The sequence below is a fragment of the Cynocephalus volans genome, chromosome 3 (genome assembly GCF_027409185.1).
Source record: "Cynocephalus volans isolate mCynVol1 chromosome 3, mCynVol1.pri, whole genome shotgun sequence".
NCBI lineage: Eukaryota > Metazoa > Chordata > Mammalia > Dermoptera > Cynocephalidae > Cynocephalus > Cynocephalus volans.
In genome coordinates, this window is record NC_084462.1 from 102103061 (window position 1) to 102120464 (window position 17404).

The 17404-nt window shown below is 38.3% G+C and overlaps 1 long non-coding RNA gene across 1 annotated transcript in view; it reads right to left on the bottom strand.

Moving 5' to 3' along the window:
* LOC134373520 (uncharacterized) overlaps positions 1 to 17404 on the bottom strand; it is a 97953-nt gene that overhangs the window by 35397 nt on the left and 45152 nt on the right. The window lies entirely within an intron of this gene.

Here is a 17404-nt window from a genome sequence, read left to right on the forward strand (position 1 = left end):
TTCTTTATAACAAAATACTGGGAACTGGGTGCTTTGTAAGAAAACGAAATTTATTGCTTACAGTTTCAGAGGCTGGGAAGTCCAAAGTCAAGGGAACATATCTGGTGGTGGGTGGCAACAGCGACCCAGGGGCCTCACATAGCAGAAATTGGTGGAGTAGAGAGAGACACTCTCATGCACTCTCCTTTTAAAGCTCTCAGAACCACGCCCATGACTGCCATTAAACCATCAAACTCAATCACCTCTTCAAGGCCCCACCTTTCAATTACCATAATAGGATTTCCCTCCCTCTTAACACTGTCACAGATGGGTCCAAACCTCCAACACATTAAACTTTGGAGGGACACAATTCAATCCATAATAAGAAGAGGCCATTAAACCTTAAACAAAACTTCCCTGACCCTCCTATTTAAATTAGTAACCTGTGTCATTCTCCATGCACTTCCCAACTTAATTTCTCTCCACAGCACTTATCACCTTATCAGATTCTACTAAATTTCCTTACTCATTCAATTTATTGTCTATCTCCTTCTCACTAGGCTGTATGCTCCACGAAGGTGGATATTTTTACTTTTTCTGTTTTGTTAATTGCTGTATCTGTGGTGCCTGGAACAATTCCTGGCACATAGTAGATCCTCAATATATGTTGGCTGAATGAATGCATAAAATACCCATTCCTCTCTGAGAAGCAAGAACACCCACGCTTATAGATTTGGTGGCAGTTCTAAACCCCTGAGTCTTCTGTAGGGTTGGCCTTCGGTAAAGTTGCCAAGGTGGGAAGTCCTCTTTGTTATATTTCCAGCTCTGCTGGCCATGCCCTGAGGCGATGTGATGCTGCCCTCTCTGTCACCTGGGTACTCAGTGTGCTGTATGTCCATCTCCTCCTTATCCCCTGCTTCACACATGCCCTGGGTTTTTGTTTTGAATATCATATCCAAATGCACTCATGTGCTGCACTGGGCCATATGACTGTGGCCAGGTGCACACTTGCACTACAACTGATACAGCAAAACCTCAGCAGGAAAGCCGCCAGTCTAGTGTGAGCCATTTCAGGCTCTGTAGCAGGAGGGTACAGAATCCAAAGCAGAGAAATCTTTGGATGAGGGAGTTTGGTGGCATCCTTAAATCACCCTATTTGGGCAGCTGCCTTCCTGCCAGCCCTGACCATCAAAGATGTGCAGACCACCCTCTTCTGACTACTCCTGGGTTTCCAGGAATTGCAAAGTTGAGAAATGGGCTGATATTAATAATCAGTAGGCATTGGATGGGTACTGCTTCCCCTCCAGTGAGTCTCTGAGTGAAGGGCCTGAGTCTGAGACGCAGACTTGTCGTGCTCTGAGCAGTTGGTGTTGACAGAAACACAGAAAGAAACTTTCACTCTGCTTCCTTCTGCTCCAGTTGGTACTGAGTGTTGCAGATACTAACCAGGACTGAACACGGTTCTCCCTAATTTTAATCTTATGGGGTAAGGCATTTGAAATCTCCATGTCTAAAAACTGGTAATTTGTTTTTCTGGCATGTGCTTGGTTTCTAAATAAAGCAACAGATGTTTCAGTTTTGCCTTTCTGTCTATGGCTCCTAATGTGGGTGATATTAACCAAGTGTGACAGGTTTCAGCTTTTTATTTATAGCAGTAGAATACTGTTTTCAGGTATCTGCAGAGTCCTGGGCCTCTGAGTCTTCGTACAGCCTCAACTTAAAATCCTGAAGTGTAGGAGTTCAAGAAACTTGAAGGGTCTAAAAGTTAGGAGCTGCATTTGGAAGAGAGAAGAGAACATGAGGAGTCTGATGGAAACTCCTCATCTCTTTCATTTAGGCAAGATACATACTGGCTTAGCTGGAAATGTGGGGCTTATAACTATAAAAATTGTTACATCATTACAGTAGAAGGCTGCCATGGTCTAAATGTTTGCTCTCTACCAAGTTCACGTAAGAGCTTGATTCCCAATGTGGCACTGTTGAAAGATGGGGCCTTTAAGAAGCAAATGGATTGTGAGGACTATGCTGTCATGAATGGTCAATGGTTTAATGGGTTATCATGAGTGTGGACTGGTGGCTTTATAAGGATAGCACATGAAAACACTCTTGCCATTCTCACCATGTGATATTCTACATCACCACAGGACTCTATCAGGAGTTCCCACCAAGAAGAAGGCTTTCACCACATGTGCCCCTGGACCTTTGACTTCCCAGACTCCCAAACTGTAAGAAGCTAATTTCATTTTCTTATAAATCACCAAGTTTCAGATGTTCTGTTAATGAGCAACAGAAAATGGGCTAATACAGGGGCCTCTCAACTGACACCATCAAAACTGCTAGTAAGACTGAAAAACTTTATTAAATTGAGGAATCAAAATGATGCCTACCTTAAACATTTATTTTAGCTCACATAAATATGTATGTTCACTTACCAATCATTTAATATACAGCAATAGCCTTTTGCTTTGAGATGAGTCTGCTGCTTACAGTTCTATTTTATCTTTCTTCAATAAACTACTGTATATTTATAATGCATATTCTTTAATTTACAATCACTTCTCAAGTGGGAAAAACATTTGCAAAACACCCTAAGTACATCTTCCTTCTGAACTTTTATAAATTCCACCCACCATCACCACATAAACACTACCTAATCTTTAATGTTTGTTTCTTCTATACCTCAATTTATAATTTTCTTAAATAAACAATTTTTCTTGGGTTATTCCAAAGCATTCAACAACATTTTTATAAAATCACCAACTCCCTTTCTTTAAAATTCCTTTTTAAAAATGTTGAGGTATAACTAACATGCAATAAACCACACATATTTAAATTGTACAGTGTGGTAAGTTTTGAAATATGTATATACCTGCAAAACCATCACATAATCAAGATAATGAGGGTGTCCATCCCCTAAAAGTTTCCTTGTATCCCTTTGTAATTTCTCAATTCTGCTCCTCCCAGACTATGACCCTCTTCCCTTCCCAAGCAACCACTGATACGCTTTTTGCCACTGTAGATTTGTTTGCCTTTCCTAGAGTTGTATACAAATCAAATCATACAATATGTACTCTTTTTTTGACCGACTGCTTTCATTTGGCATATTTATTTTGAGATTTACAATGTGTCAATAATTTGTTTCTGGGCCAAGCCCGTGGCGCACTTGGGAGAGTGCGGCGCTGGGAGCACAGCGACGCTCCCGCCGCGGGTTCGGATCCTATATAGAACTGGCCGGTGTACTCACTGGCTGAGTACCGGTCACAAAAAGGACAAAAAAATAATAATAATAATAATAATTTGTTTCTTTACATTGACAAGTAGCATTCCATTGTGTGCATATACCACAATTTGTTTATCCATTCGCCGGATAAATGTTTGGGCTGCTTCCACTTCATGGCTATTACAAATAAAGCTGCTGTGAACATGAATGTACAAGTATTTTTATAAGATCTTCTTTCATTTCTCCTGGGTAAATACCTAGGAATAGAATAGCTAGATCATATGGTAAAAGTATGCCTAGTTTTTTACAAAATTGCCAAACTGTATTCCAATATGGATATGCCATTTTACATTCCCACCAGCAAGGTGTGAGAGCTCCAGTTCCTCCACATCCTTGTCAACATTTGGTATGGTCAGTCTTTTTAATTTGGGCCATTCTAATAGATGTGTAGTAGTATCTCATTGAATTTTAATTTGCATTTCCCTACTGACTAATGACATTGCAGATCTTTTCATGTTGTTATTTGTTCTCTATCTGTTCCAGGTGAAGTGTCTGTTAAAATCTTTTGCCCATTTGTAATTGGGTTGTTTATTTTTTTAGTGTTGTGTTTCTGGATACAAGTCCTTTTTTCAAGTATATGATTTGCTCATATTTTCTCTCAATCTGTGGCTTTTTAAAAAAATTTAATTGAAATTCTTGGTAAGATAATTGCAGACACACATGCAGTTGTAAGAAATAGTACTGAAAGAACCCTGTGTACTTTGCACATTTCCCCCCATTTCCTCAATGATAAAACTAGAATATAATATCAGACCCAGGTTAGAAACCTTAACACAATCTACCCATTTTATTCAGATTTCCCCAGTTTTACTTATACTCGTGTGTGTGAGAGAGTATGTGTGACTACATGTGTGTGTGTGAAATTCTATACACTGTTGTCATCTGTATAGATTCATGTATCTACCACCAATAAAGATACTGAACAGCTCAAACTCTGCCATGATTCCTCAGGTTGCCCTTTTATAACCATGCCCACCTCCCTCTAGCAACACCACTCCCATCTCTAATCCCTGCAATCTATAATCTGTGCTTCATTTCTAAAATTTTGTCATTTCAAAAACGTCCTGTAAAAGGAATCATACAGTATTTAGCCTTTTGGGATCTGTTTTTTTCACTTAGTACAATTCCCTGAAGATCCATCCAGGTATGTACATATCAGTAGTTTGTTATTTTTTATTGATTATAATATTCCATGGTATGTGTGAACCACAATTTGTTTATCCATTCACCGGATGAAGGACATTTGAGCTGATTCTAGTTTTTAGTTATTATAAATAAATCTGCTTTATGTGTAGGTCTTCTTTGAACATAAGTTTGCATTTTTCTGGGATAAATGCCCAAGAGTGCAATTACTGGGTCACATGGCAATTGCATGCTTAGTTTTATAAGAAAATTTTGAACTGTTTTTTGGAGTGGCTGCACTATTTTGTATTCCCACCAACAATGTATGAGTGATTCAGTTCTTCTGCATTCTCACCAGTGTTTGGTGTGATCACTTTTTTTTTTCCAGCTATTCTGATAGATGTATAGTGATGTATCTTTGCTGTTTTAATTTGCATTTCCATGATAGCTAACAATGTTGAATATCTTTTAATGTGTTTATTTTCTATCTGTATATTAATTTTAATAAAATGTCTATTCATTCTTTTGCCCATTTTCTCATTGAATTGTTGGGGGATTTTTACTGTTGAGTTTTGAGAGTTCTTTAAATATTCCAGAAACTAGTTCTTTGTTGTATATATGGATTAGAAATATTTTCTCCCAGTCTGTAGCTTATCTTTTCATTCTCTTCACATGGGTTTCCACTGAGCAAAAGTTTTTAATTTTGATGAAGTCCAACTTATCAATTTTCTCTTTTATGAATTATATTTTTGTGTCAAATCTGATAACTTTGCTTAGCCCTAGAACCTGAAGATTTTCTCCTATCTTTTATTCTAAAAATTTTACATTTTTACATTAGAATCTATGATTCATTTGGAGTTAATTTTTATATAAACTGTGTGGTTTAGGTTGAGGTTACCTTTTTCGCATATAGATATCCAATTATTCCAGCACCATTTACTAAGAAGGTTATCCTTTCTTCATCGGATTGCTGTAGAATCTTTGTCAAAAATCAATTGAGCATATTTGTGTGGGTCTATTTGGGGGGTTTCTATTCTTTTCCATTATTCTATGTATCTATCACGAATAGCACACTTTCTTGATTACTATAGCTATGCAGTAAGTATTAATATCGTTAGAGTGATTCCTCCAACACTATTCTTGTCAGGATTGTTTTAACTATTCTTGGTCCTGTGCCTTTCCGTATAAATTTTAGAATAAGCTTGTCTATGTCTACCTAGATCCTTGCTGAGATTTTGATAGGAATTGCATTATACTTATAGATCAGTTTGGGAAGAATTGACATCTTTGCTGTATTGAGTCTTCCAAATTATGAACATGATATTCTCTCTACTTACTCCTGTCTTCTCTGATTTCTTTCATAGCATTTTGTAATTTTTAAATCCTGTACTTGTTTTGTTAATTTTATAACTAAGTATTTAATTTTGCTTAGAGAGATGAGAAATAGTATTGCGTTTTTAATTTTGGTTTTGTTATGTTCATTGTTAGAATATGGAAATGCAACTGGTTTTTGTATATTGATCTTGTATGCTGCAACCTTGATGAGCCCACTAATTAGTCATAGGTGTTTTTAGTAGATTTCTTGTGATTTGCTATTTAGACAAAACATCTTCAAATAAAGATAGTTTTGTTTATGTCTTTCCAACCTCTATGCTTTTTATTTCTTTCTCTTGACTTATTGCAGTGTCTAGAGTTTCCAGCAATATGGCAAGAGCAGACATCCCTGCCTTGTTCCCTGTCTTAGGAGGAAAACATTCATTCTTTCACCATACTTTTAAGTATAATGTTAGCTGTAGGTATTTTGTAGAAGTTTTTTGTCAAGTTGACGAAATTGCTTTTATTTATATTTTTTCTGAGTTTTTTTTTTTTATCATAAATGAGTGTTGAATTTTGTCAAATGTTTTTTCTCAGTCAATCATATGATCATATGATTTTTCTTCTTTGGCCTGTTAATATGACAAATTACACTGAGTTTTAGATTTTTGGCAAAATATACATAAATAAAACTTATCATTTTAATTATTTTTAAGTGTTCCATTCACATTGATTGATTTTTGGATATTGAATCAGCCTTGCATACCTGGAACAAATCCCACTTGGTCATGGTTTATAACTCTTTTTATATATTTTATAGTTTGGTTTACAAATGTTTTGTTGAGGATTTTTGTGCCTAAGTTCATGAAAAATATTGGTCTGGTGGTTTTCTTTTTATTGTCTTTGTCTGGTTTTGATATTAGGGTAATACTGGCTTCATAAAATGAGTTGAAATTGTTCCCATCTCTTCTATTTTCTGGGGGAAAAAAAAGTGTAATATTGGTGTAACTAAGTCCTGGTGACCAGGACTTAGTAATCCCCTCTGCACTCAGTTTTTGCCTGGAAGCTGCCTAGGAAAAGTGAGGCCTTAGGTGAAAAATGAAGGCAGATCCCAGAGGTACTGAATCAGGATGTTGTCACCTAACTGCACTCCGTGTAGTTGTATGGCAAGTTCTTCCTTGAAGGGAGATCAGAATAGCACCCTTCCCTGGTTGCCACATCAAGATCCACTACCATGTTTTTTACCTTTCCTATCCCCTCTTTCTGTTTTGTCTTTGTTCCTTAATAACAGCCTAATGGCTGTCTCCCTTATATGTGGGTAAATCATTTTTGCACCCAAACTAATTGTCTCTGAGTTATTCTTTGGTACAACTATCTAGTATTATTCAGGCAATTCTAATCCAAAAAAGTTATTTATCTTACCCATAATGACTAATTTTTTTTCCCTGAGTTGGAACACAACTACCACTGTCAGGCTATTGTTAACAGGTACTATAGATTGAGTGCTTACAACTTCACGGGCACTGTAAAAAGAACTTAACATGCTTTGTCTCATACAATCCTCACAATGAAGCGGGTATCATTATTCTTACTTTAAATTTAAGAAAACAGACTGGTTGGTATGGATTGAATTGTGTCCTCAAAAGCTTCATGTATTAAGAACTTAATCCCACTATGACAGTGTTAAGAAGGTGGGAAATCCCACTGTGGTAATTGAAAGGTGGGGCCTTTAAGAGGTGATTAGATTGTGAGGACTGTGTCCTAGTGAATGATTGATCCATCTATGGAGTAATGGGTGTGGTCCCGATGGCTTTAAAAGGAGAGTAAGTGAGGAGTTAGCTCTCTCTTGCTCAGCCATTTCACTATATGATACCCTGCATTGCTGTATAGAGTCGGCACCAAAGAAAAGGCCCTCATCAGATGTGTTCCCTGGCCTTTGGACTTCCCAGCCTCCAAAACTGTAAAAAATAAATTCTATCTCTTTATAAATTATCAGTTTCAGCTATTTCTGTTATAAGCAACAGAAACAGACTAACACGTTGGGGAAGCCAGAATCTGAACCCAGCCTCTCTGGCTGCAAAACCTGGCATTAGTCACAATACAGTGGAACCTGAGTTGTTTTTGCTACTGTGCTCAGCCTGCCAGCTTTTCTAAAGTCAACCTACAGGTGCTACATCTTAGAAGTGAGTAAGAATTAATTCAGTTCAGCTTCCAGTGAACTCATCTCCTTGCCGCCAGTCCACACCCCTTTTAAGGGAATCTACAGGTCTCAATTTCTGCTGTCCACCAGGCCCATCCTCTGCTGGAAACACCTATATTACCAACACCCTCTCCAGAATCACTAGAGGGGAGGTGGCTTACTGGAGGGAGGCTCCCAATGACCCTTTAGTCCTTTGCCTTTGTGCTTCACTTTCTCTCTGTCCCATGCTCTTTACTTAGTCATTACAGAGATTCTCTATTATTTTTCCTGTGTTTTTCCTCATCACTATTAGTTCTCCAGCGGCCTCTCTGCTCACTTGTTTTTCCAACTCACTCATATTAATCCCTCTCAAAAGCATTCATCTAAATCTTTTTTTAAATCCTTCATCTTTACCCCCATGCTTTTGTGCATTTTTGGAGATGATACAGAGATTCTGGAATGACCCAAAATGGGTTTTGAGAGTCATCAAAAGATTTTAATAAAGAACTTAACTGTGTTCCTTTTTGCTGACTCCAATATGTGTATATCTAACTTAGATCTTTCCCCTGAGCAGTAGGGGTTTACTTAACTGCTAATTAGACATAACCAATTGCATGACTGCAAAGCCCTCAAGCTCTAAATGTCACAAACTGAATGGTAGTCTTTTCTCACAAACGTATTCTCACTTGTATATTTCCTATCTCTGTTACTGGTATTTACCTGGTCTCTCAAGACAGAGTCATCCTATACCACCCTCTCCCTTTTCCCCATACTGACTCCCTCATTAAAATTCATCAGTTCTACACCTATCAACATCCACCACTTCATCTCTGCTGCCTCTATTATGTTCAGACTATCACTTCTCAGATTATTACAGCAATATCCTAAATGATCCCATTGTTTCCACTACCGTTCTTCTCATAGCACATCTTCCATTCCTTGAATAAAGTGTAAATCTTGGAATGAAATGCAAATCTGAACCTAAAGTCTGTGTGATAACTCTTTGGTGGCTCCCCAGTACCTGTGGGGGAAAAAGCCTCATTCCTGGCATGGCTTCCAGGGCTCTCTGAGATCTGGCCCCTGCCTTCTTCTCCAGAGTCTTCTCATTCTAGTCCTGCAAATGCTTCCTGTGCTCTTACCACACAGAATCACTTGCAGTTCCCTGGCAGGCAGTGTTCTCCCATGCCTCTTCCTTCTGGCCTGAGTGCATGCTCCCTCCCACTTCCTTCTCACCAAGCTGGTTCCTTGTCCATTAAGACTCTACTCACTCTACCTGTACTCAGGATCCCTTTCCACTTGTCTCCTCAAGACTGTGCTTTTTTAGTTGTCCCCATCTGTCGCGCATTGTTAACCTCTCTTCTCTTTCTTGGACCATTCCCATCACTGTACAAATATGTTTTTATATTGCCCATTAAAATAATAATAATAATAATAATCCTTCCTGACTCTATATCCCCCTCTAGCTACTGCCCTGTTTCACTGCACCTTTCATAGTCAAGTTTCCTGAAAAGAGTTATCCATACCCTAACTACTCAAAATACAGTCTGTGGACCAGCAGGTATGGCTTTACCAGGAGCACAAGTTGTTAGAAATGAAGGATCTCCAGCCCCAGCCCAGACCTACTAGGAAACTTATATGCACTTTAAGGTTTGAGAAGCACTGATCTGTATTATTGGTTCTCAAGGTTGGTGCATTGGAATCACTTGAGGAGTTTTTAAAAACCCTGATGCCCGGAACCCACCTATGGAGATTCTTACCTAGTTGATATGAGGTTCTGCCAGGGCATTGGGATTTTTAGACTTCCCCGATGTTCTCAAATTTAGCCAGGTTTAGGAACCATGGGTCCACAAGTGACATACTTTTCTTCTCCTTAGCACTTCCATCTATTACAATCTGGCTCTTGCCTCCACCATCAACAGAAAGGCCTCTTATTGAGCTTACCCACCATGAAGGTTAATTTTGTGTTAACTTGGCTAGGCCATGGTACCCTGATATTTGGTCAAACAATACTCTAAATGTTTCTGTGAAACTATTTTTTAGATGAGATTAAACATTCAAATCAGTAAGTAGACTTGGAGTTAAGCAGATTACTCTCCATAATGTGGGTGGGCCTCATCCAATCAGCTGAAGTCATTAATTAAAAAAAGGACTGACCTCCCTGGAAGGAGAGGGAATTTTGCCAGCAGACCACCTTTGGATTAAAAGTGCGGTTCTTCCCTGGGTGTCCAGCCTACTGGCCTGCCCTGCAAATTTTGGACATGCCAATCTCCACAATTGCATGAGCCAATTCCTTAAAATCAATCTCTCTCTGTGTATATGTACATCCTGTTAGTTCTGTCTACCTGGAAAACCCTGACTAGTACACCAACAAACTTAAAATTGCCAAAACTAATGATTAATTCTCTACCTTCCATCTTACCTAAACTCTTAGCATCTTCCTTCTTGAAAATTTCTTTGTCTTAGGTTCTATGGCAGTATACTTCCCTGGATTTCCACTTACCTCATAGGTCACCCCTTTATAGTTTACTTTGTAGACATCAAAATGTGATCCTGAAGTTCCTCATGACTTGGTCAGTCCTAGGTGCTTTGCTTTTCTCTCTCGTCACTCTTTCCCTGGGTGACCTTATCCAGTCCACCTCCGAGGCTGATGACATCCAATTCTTCATCTCAACCCAAGTCCTCTACTGCAAATTAATATGTGCATATCTAAACTGCCTACTCACTTCCTCCCCCTGGCTGTCTCATTGGCGTCTCAAACTCAGCACATGCAGAACTAAGCTCCTGATTTCCACCCTCCCTCCCTTACAAACCTGTCCTCCCTAGCCTTCTTCTTCTTGGTAGCTAGCACCACCCATCCATGCAGCCACTCAAGGAAGAATCCCAGTCGTCATCCTAAACAACATCCTCTTCCTCAGCCACACATCCTGTTTGACAGTACTCTGATCCAGTCTACCCACAGAGCGTATCTTAAATCTGTCCACTTTTAAAAAAATATCTGTAGGTCTCTTAGTCCAAACCCCATTTGTGTCTTAACACTACTCAGTGCATTTCAGTGTGCTGTTATCATGCATCACCTCCTTTGGGAAGTATTCCCTGACTTCTCTCTCCTATGTGCATGCACTTTTATAGCACTTTGTTTTTGTAAGTAGCATAATACCTAGTATGCTATATTATAATTTTTTGTTTACTTGTTTGTCCATTGTGATAGACTGTATGTTCCTTGAGAGCAGGACAGGTGATTTTTATATCTTTATTCCTGGTGTCAAGCATAGTTCCCGATACAGAATAGGTATTCTATAAACGTTTGTTGAATGTTGAGTGAATGAATGAATGACATAACGTAAAGATAGCAAAAATGGAAAAACCATATTTGGAGCTAGTTGCTACTTCACTATAGTAGCAGAAAACAGTATCCAGCTCCAAAGACTTCTATTTCCCATATCCTGCAGAAGATCCATAAAAATAAAATTCTTTTAGCATGCTTTACCCAAGACATATTAACAAATACTATGATCAGTTCCATGTGCAAAACACTTTATTTTTTGAGACTTAACTTTTGCCTCTTGCTCTTATTTAAAGTTCAACCATAGAGATGTCCTCTATGTTTCCAAGCATTCACTTCAGTTCCCTTCATTCTTGATAAAAAACAGACATAGTAATGTGGCTTAGAACATAAGGAGAAAAGTTTGGACACCTTTTTTTTCTGTTTCACAGGCTTCACATGCCCATGAGATTTCCTGCCTTAGAATCATTCTGTTGAGTTTTATAATCTGCTTTCTTGTTTGAGGTAGCAACCTTGAGAAGGGAGAAATGAGTCTAAAATCTCCCCAACCACTATACTCCAGAAAATGTAGTGGTGAGTAGCTCTTCCTGCCTGGCCTGCAGAATCTATTCACATATTCCCTGCAAATACATCATTTTTACATATTCTATTTCAAGTATCAGGGAAGAGCAATTAAGCTTTCAAAGATCCAAATAAAACTCCATTTAATTTTCAAATTTTAGTCTCCATTATGTCTCAATATTGGGTTATCAGTTATTTTTATCTGTATTGGATCTACTTTATTAAACCCCATAGAATAAGCAGCAGCTACTAGGATATGTATGGATATTGGGATGAAATGGCTGAGTGGGAAACTGCACAGCTGAGAGCAGCCATGGCAGTTAAGAAAGTAGGAGGTGGGCATCAGGAAGTGTTCAAGGATAATTTTTTAAAATTATTTTTTCAAATTTTAATTGACATGTAATTATACATACTTATGGGGTGCAACCTAATGTTTTGATATGTATATATGTTGTATAATAATCAGGTTAGGGTAGTTAATGTATCAGTCACATCATGCCTTTATCATTTCTTTGTGGTGAAAACATTCATAAGCCTCTCCTCTCCTCTAGCTATTACGGAATATACAAAATTTAACTGTTAACCTTAGTCACCCTACTGTACAATAGAACATCAGAACTTATTACTCCTATCTAATTGAATTTTGTACCTGTTGGCTAATCTCCCTCTGTTTTCCCAAACCCCCTCCCCCAAATCTCTGGTGACCACTGTTCTACTCTCTGCCTCTACAACATCAACTTTTTTTGGTTTGTTTTTAGATTCCACAAATAAGTGAGGTCATATGGCATTTGTCTTTTTGTGTGCTATGGATTTAATTGTGTCCCCAAAAGTTTAATGCATTAGAAATTTAATCCCCACTGTCACATTGCTAAGAGGGTGGGAAATCTTATTATGGTAATTGAAAGGTGGGGCTTTTAAGAGGTGATTAGATTGCAAGGACTGTGCCCTAGTGAACTGATTAATCCACTGATGGTTTAATGGTGGTCATAGGCTGGTGGTGGTTTAATGGTGGTCATAATGGTGGTTCTGATGGCTTTAAAAGGAAAGCAATTGAGGAGTTAGCTCTCTCTCTGCTCCTGCCATTCTTGCCATGTGACACCCTGTGTCACTATAGAGTCACCAACAGGAAAAGGCCCTCACCAGATGTGTTCCCTGGACTTTGGACTTCCCAGCCTCCAAAACTGTAAGCAATAAGTATTGTTCATTTTCGAATTACCCAATTTCAGGTATTTCTGTTGTAAGCAACAGAAAAGGACTAATACACTGTGCCTGGATTACTTCACTTAACATAATGTCTTCCAAGTTCATCCATGCTGCTGCAAATGACAGGATTTCATTCTTTTTTATGGCTGAATGGTATTCCATTGTGTATATATACCACATTTTTTTTAATCCATTCACCCATTGTTGGACACTTATGTTGATTCCATATCTTAGCTATTGTAAATTGTGCTGCAATAAACAAGGGATGTACTTCGACATACTGACTTGATTTCCTTTGGGTATATACCCAGTAGTGGAATTGCTGGATCAAATGGTAGTTCCATTTTTAATTTTTTGAGGAAACTCCATGCTGTTTTCCAAAATGACTCTACTAGTTTACACTCCCACCAACAGTGTGCAAGTGTTCCCTTTTCGCCACACCCTCGCCAACACTTGCTTTCTTTTGTCTTTTTGATAATAGTCATACTAACTGGAGTAAGGTGATAACTGATTGTTGTTTTGATTTGCATTTCCCTGATCATTCATGATGTTGAGCATTTTTTCATATGCCCATTGGCCATGTGTATGTCTTCTTTTGAGAAATGTCTGTTAATATCCTTTGCCCATTTCTCAGTTGGGAGTTTTTCCTTTTTTTTGCTGTTGAGTTGTTTAAGTTCCTTATATATTTTGATATCAATCTCTTGTTAGATGTATAGATTTTCTCTCAAGCATAATTTTTAAAAGAAGGTGAAATTATGACTGTCATACAGGTGTAAAATGAACATGTGTCAAAGATTTTATTTAACTCACTAATTAATGAGGGAACCAGTAAGTAAGATGTTACAAATGGCTCAAATGAAGATTTAATTTAAAGAGATTTATATTCTCCACTGGAAGAAATCTATTTGCATTGCCATATACAGGAATCATATGGACAGGAAACATTTGCACTACTGTTGGTTTTCTACAAGTTAACTTCTATCTCCACAGAGCTGTAAAATAAGCTTTGTCAAAGATAACTAAAAGTCCAATTTCATGGCAGATGAATTCTGTTACAGTATTTTCAGTTTCTAGTATAACAAATCCCTCACACAATAAATCTTTTATGAGTCAAGAAACACACACAAAAAGACAACCAAAAGTGAAAGTAATACAGATGGTTGAACTAGACAGGACACCTACTAATCATTTTTGTTGCCCAATTCAATTCAAATTCTCATAATTTTTCTTAGAAGAAGATAAGCTTATGCAAAGATGTGCTCCTAAAGAGAAAATACAGAATGTTGGATAATATTAATCTGAAGGGACACTTACTGAGCATTTACTATATGCCAAGAAATACACTAGGTCCTATACATATACTATTTCCTGTTCCTTAAACAATCTAGAAAGGAAGGTATTACAGACACAAAAATGAAGGCTCACTGATATTAGACACCATGACCAAGGACACACAGTTGAGTTAGGACTGAAAATCCAATTATCTCACTTGATTACAGCAAACCTAGCATCCCTACACCTGACTATGGTTTTCATATTTGTAACAACAAAGAAGTTGTGATTTCAAGGTCACAAATCTCTAAGCCAATTAGAGATGGTGGTGAAAGAACTGGATCAGCAAACAGGAGAGATGGTTCCATTCTTTCATTATCTACTTGTCATTATCTACTTGTGTGATCTTGGGCAAATCGGTTAACTGTTGAGCTGTTACTTCAGTTTTGAAATAGGGGGAAAATATCAGACCTGCCTAGGTCATGAAATTCTTAGAAAACCAGTAGAAAAAAATATATGTGAAACACTTTGAAAATATAAAATCCAGTGTGGTTGTTAGCTTTCTCTATTACAGGTTTTTAGAAGTAAAGGCAAATGCTGGAAGTGAGATATCTAATTGCTGTAGAAAACATTTTAAAAGATATACATACATATTGCAGTAAAAAGCCAGTTATCTTCTGAGAAAAGACAGTATCTGGAAATTAAAAGGCCCCATGGGGGTGCTGACAATGTCTTCGAAGTTTTCAACCCAAATTAAAGATTGAAAAAGTGAAGTGAATGATGTGTGGAAGTGACTTCCAAACCCAGGGTCTCTAGTGTTTAATTGATGGTGCTCTCTGGGGCATTCTTCTGATTCTGGTCTGTCTAATTATGTCCCCATGGAACTCTCTGGTTCAGGGACAAGCTGAGCCAGCAGCTGCAGGGGAGCCCTCAAATTCAAGTTGGAGGGTGGGTGCCTTGGATTGAGTGTCCTCCCAAAACTTGACCCCCACAGTGACAGTGTTAAGAGGATGAGAAATGCTATTATGGTATTTGAAAGGTGGGGCCTTGAAGAGGTGATTAGATTGTAGGACCATGCCATAGTGAATGGATTAAAAATGGTGGTCAGGGGCATGGTTCTGAGGGCTTTAAAAAGGCGAGTCCATGAGGCGATATCTCTCTCTCTCTCTGCTCTGCTATTTTTTATCAGGTGAGACTCCTGGGTCACTGTCACCACCACCAAGGCTTTCACCAGCTGTGCTCCCTGGACTTTGGACTTCCCAGCCTCTAAAACTGTAGCAATAAATTTCATTTTCTTATAAATCACCCAGTTCTGTGTATTTTGTTATAAGCAACAGAAACAGATTAATACAGTGCGGTTCTACCTGTGGTTCACAAGAAGGTTCTACAAGGTGTCTGCCCTGCTGAAGAAGAACTTTATAAGCATCTCATCAAGCTAAGCAAGGACAGTATTGGCTTAACCCCTCCTAGACATTCAGCACTTTCAATCCTTCCAAGCAGGAAAATTCCAATAGTTTGTACTTCTTGGCCTGGTGGGATTGCTGATCCTATTTTAGTCCCCATATATTATACATGATATATAGAAGGAATTCCTTTTTTTTTTTTTCTGATAGAAAAGAGGATTTTATTCCTATATACAAGGATCATAACTTCATATATAAAACATATGTAAAAAACATGAATTCAACCTGTTTTCATTAAATGCTTTTGGATTTAAGTGAAAGAAGCCATAAAGAAAAGCCAAGCACAATTCTACTGCTAGCACCTAGCAGTAATTCAGCTTTGTGAATTAGAAAAAGCACCCTCTTCAGGCAGACAAATTGCAAAAATGTGCCCCCACTGGACATGGCAAGTAGACACAGGCAACCCTCAGATCAATTAGAATTGTGGGCTGCAGGGGTTGTGACCTGGCCCCAAGAGCAGAGATGAAATTCAGCCCCCCTCCTTCCTTCCTTCTCACCCTCCTTATCTACTGGCAGGGGCCCAAACTGCACAATTTATCTCTCTCTGCAAAACAAAGTCTATTTCTGAGAACTCAACCTTCTTAGAAGGTTAAGAATGGGAGATGGTGGGCTGTGTAGATAAATTATTTTTTTTCTTCCTACCCTAACACCATGACCAGCACAACTACAAAAGATATATATGATAAGTAAGAATAACAATCACCCTGGTAATGATAATACTGTACTCTGAAGAGGAGGGACAGGTGAGGGATTGTGTCAGAAGGCTGGAGGCTGAGTAAACTTCATGAGAAAAAATTCGTGGCTGGTAGCCACCCAGCTGCAATACCCTGCCAGAATGCTCCTTGCACAGTGTGGGGACTGTCCCCCTTCCCTCACCTCCATTGCCAATTTTCCCCATGTTTACAATAACAGATCATAATACAAAGTAGCTTATCCCTAGGCAGTGCTTGTATCGTGCCAAGTACTATACATACACACTTGTATCAATTCTATGAAGTTGCTATCTCCACTTTACAGATAAGGAAAGAGAAGCATAGAGAGATTAAAGACCTGGAACACTGCTGACAAAACACACTGCCAAAGGTGAGGTAAAAAACTCCTTTTCAGTGATCCAGTATTGGATGTTCTTCTGAGGCACGGAAACCTGGGATCTGTCAATAATTATGTAACTTTAAACAAATCGCTCTACTTCTGCAGGTGCTGGTTTCTTTATCTGTTAAAGGAAGGCATTGGACGACATGGTCACTTTCTGCTCCAAAATGCTGTGATTCTAATTTACATACAAAAAAAAGTATCTAGACAGCCTCTAGTGCTATCTGAATGTAAATACTGCATCTACCACTTTGTAGCCATCAGACCTCTCTAATTCACAGTTTACTCATCTGTTAAATGGGAATAATAATAATACCTATGTCTTAGGGTTATTGAGAAGATTAAATGAGAGAATAAATGTAAAGCATTTAACATGTGATTTAGCTTTATCTACATGATTACCACAGTAGGTGTTCAAGAAATGTTCCTTTATCATCATGGCCGTCGTCGTCGTTGTCATCACCTTGAATGTAAGGTGTTCCCTGTCAGGGTGCTCCAATTTTAAAACCCTGCAGATGCCATAAAGAGTTGGCAAATTCTCAGAGTTGGCCAGTTTGGAACTAAGTATATTTGATTGCCTTCTTTTTACATTTAAAAAATTATATTTTTATTTGTCCAGCTCTTTTAGAACTACCATTTTGGAGACTTTGAGTAAA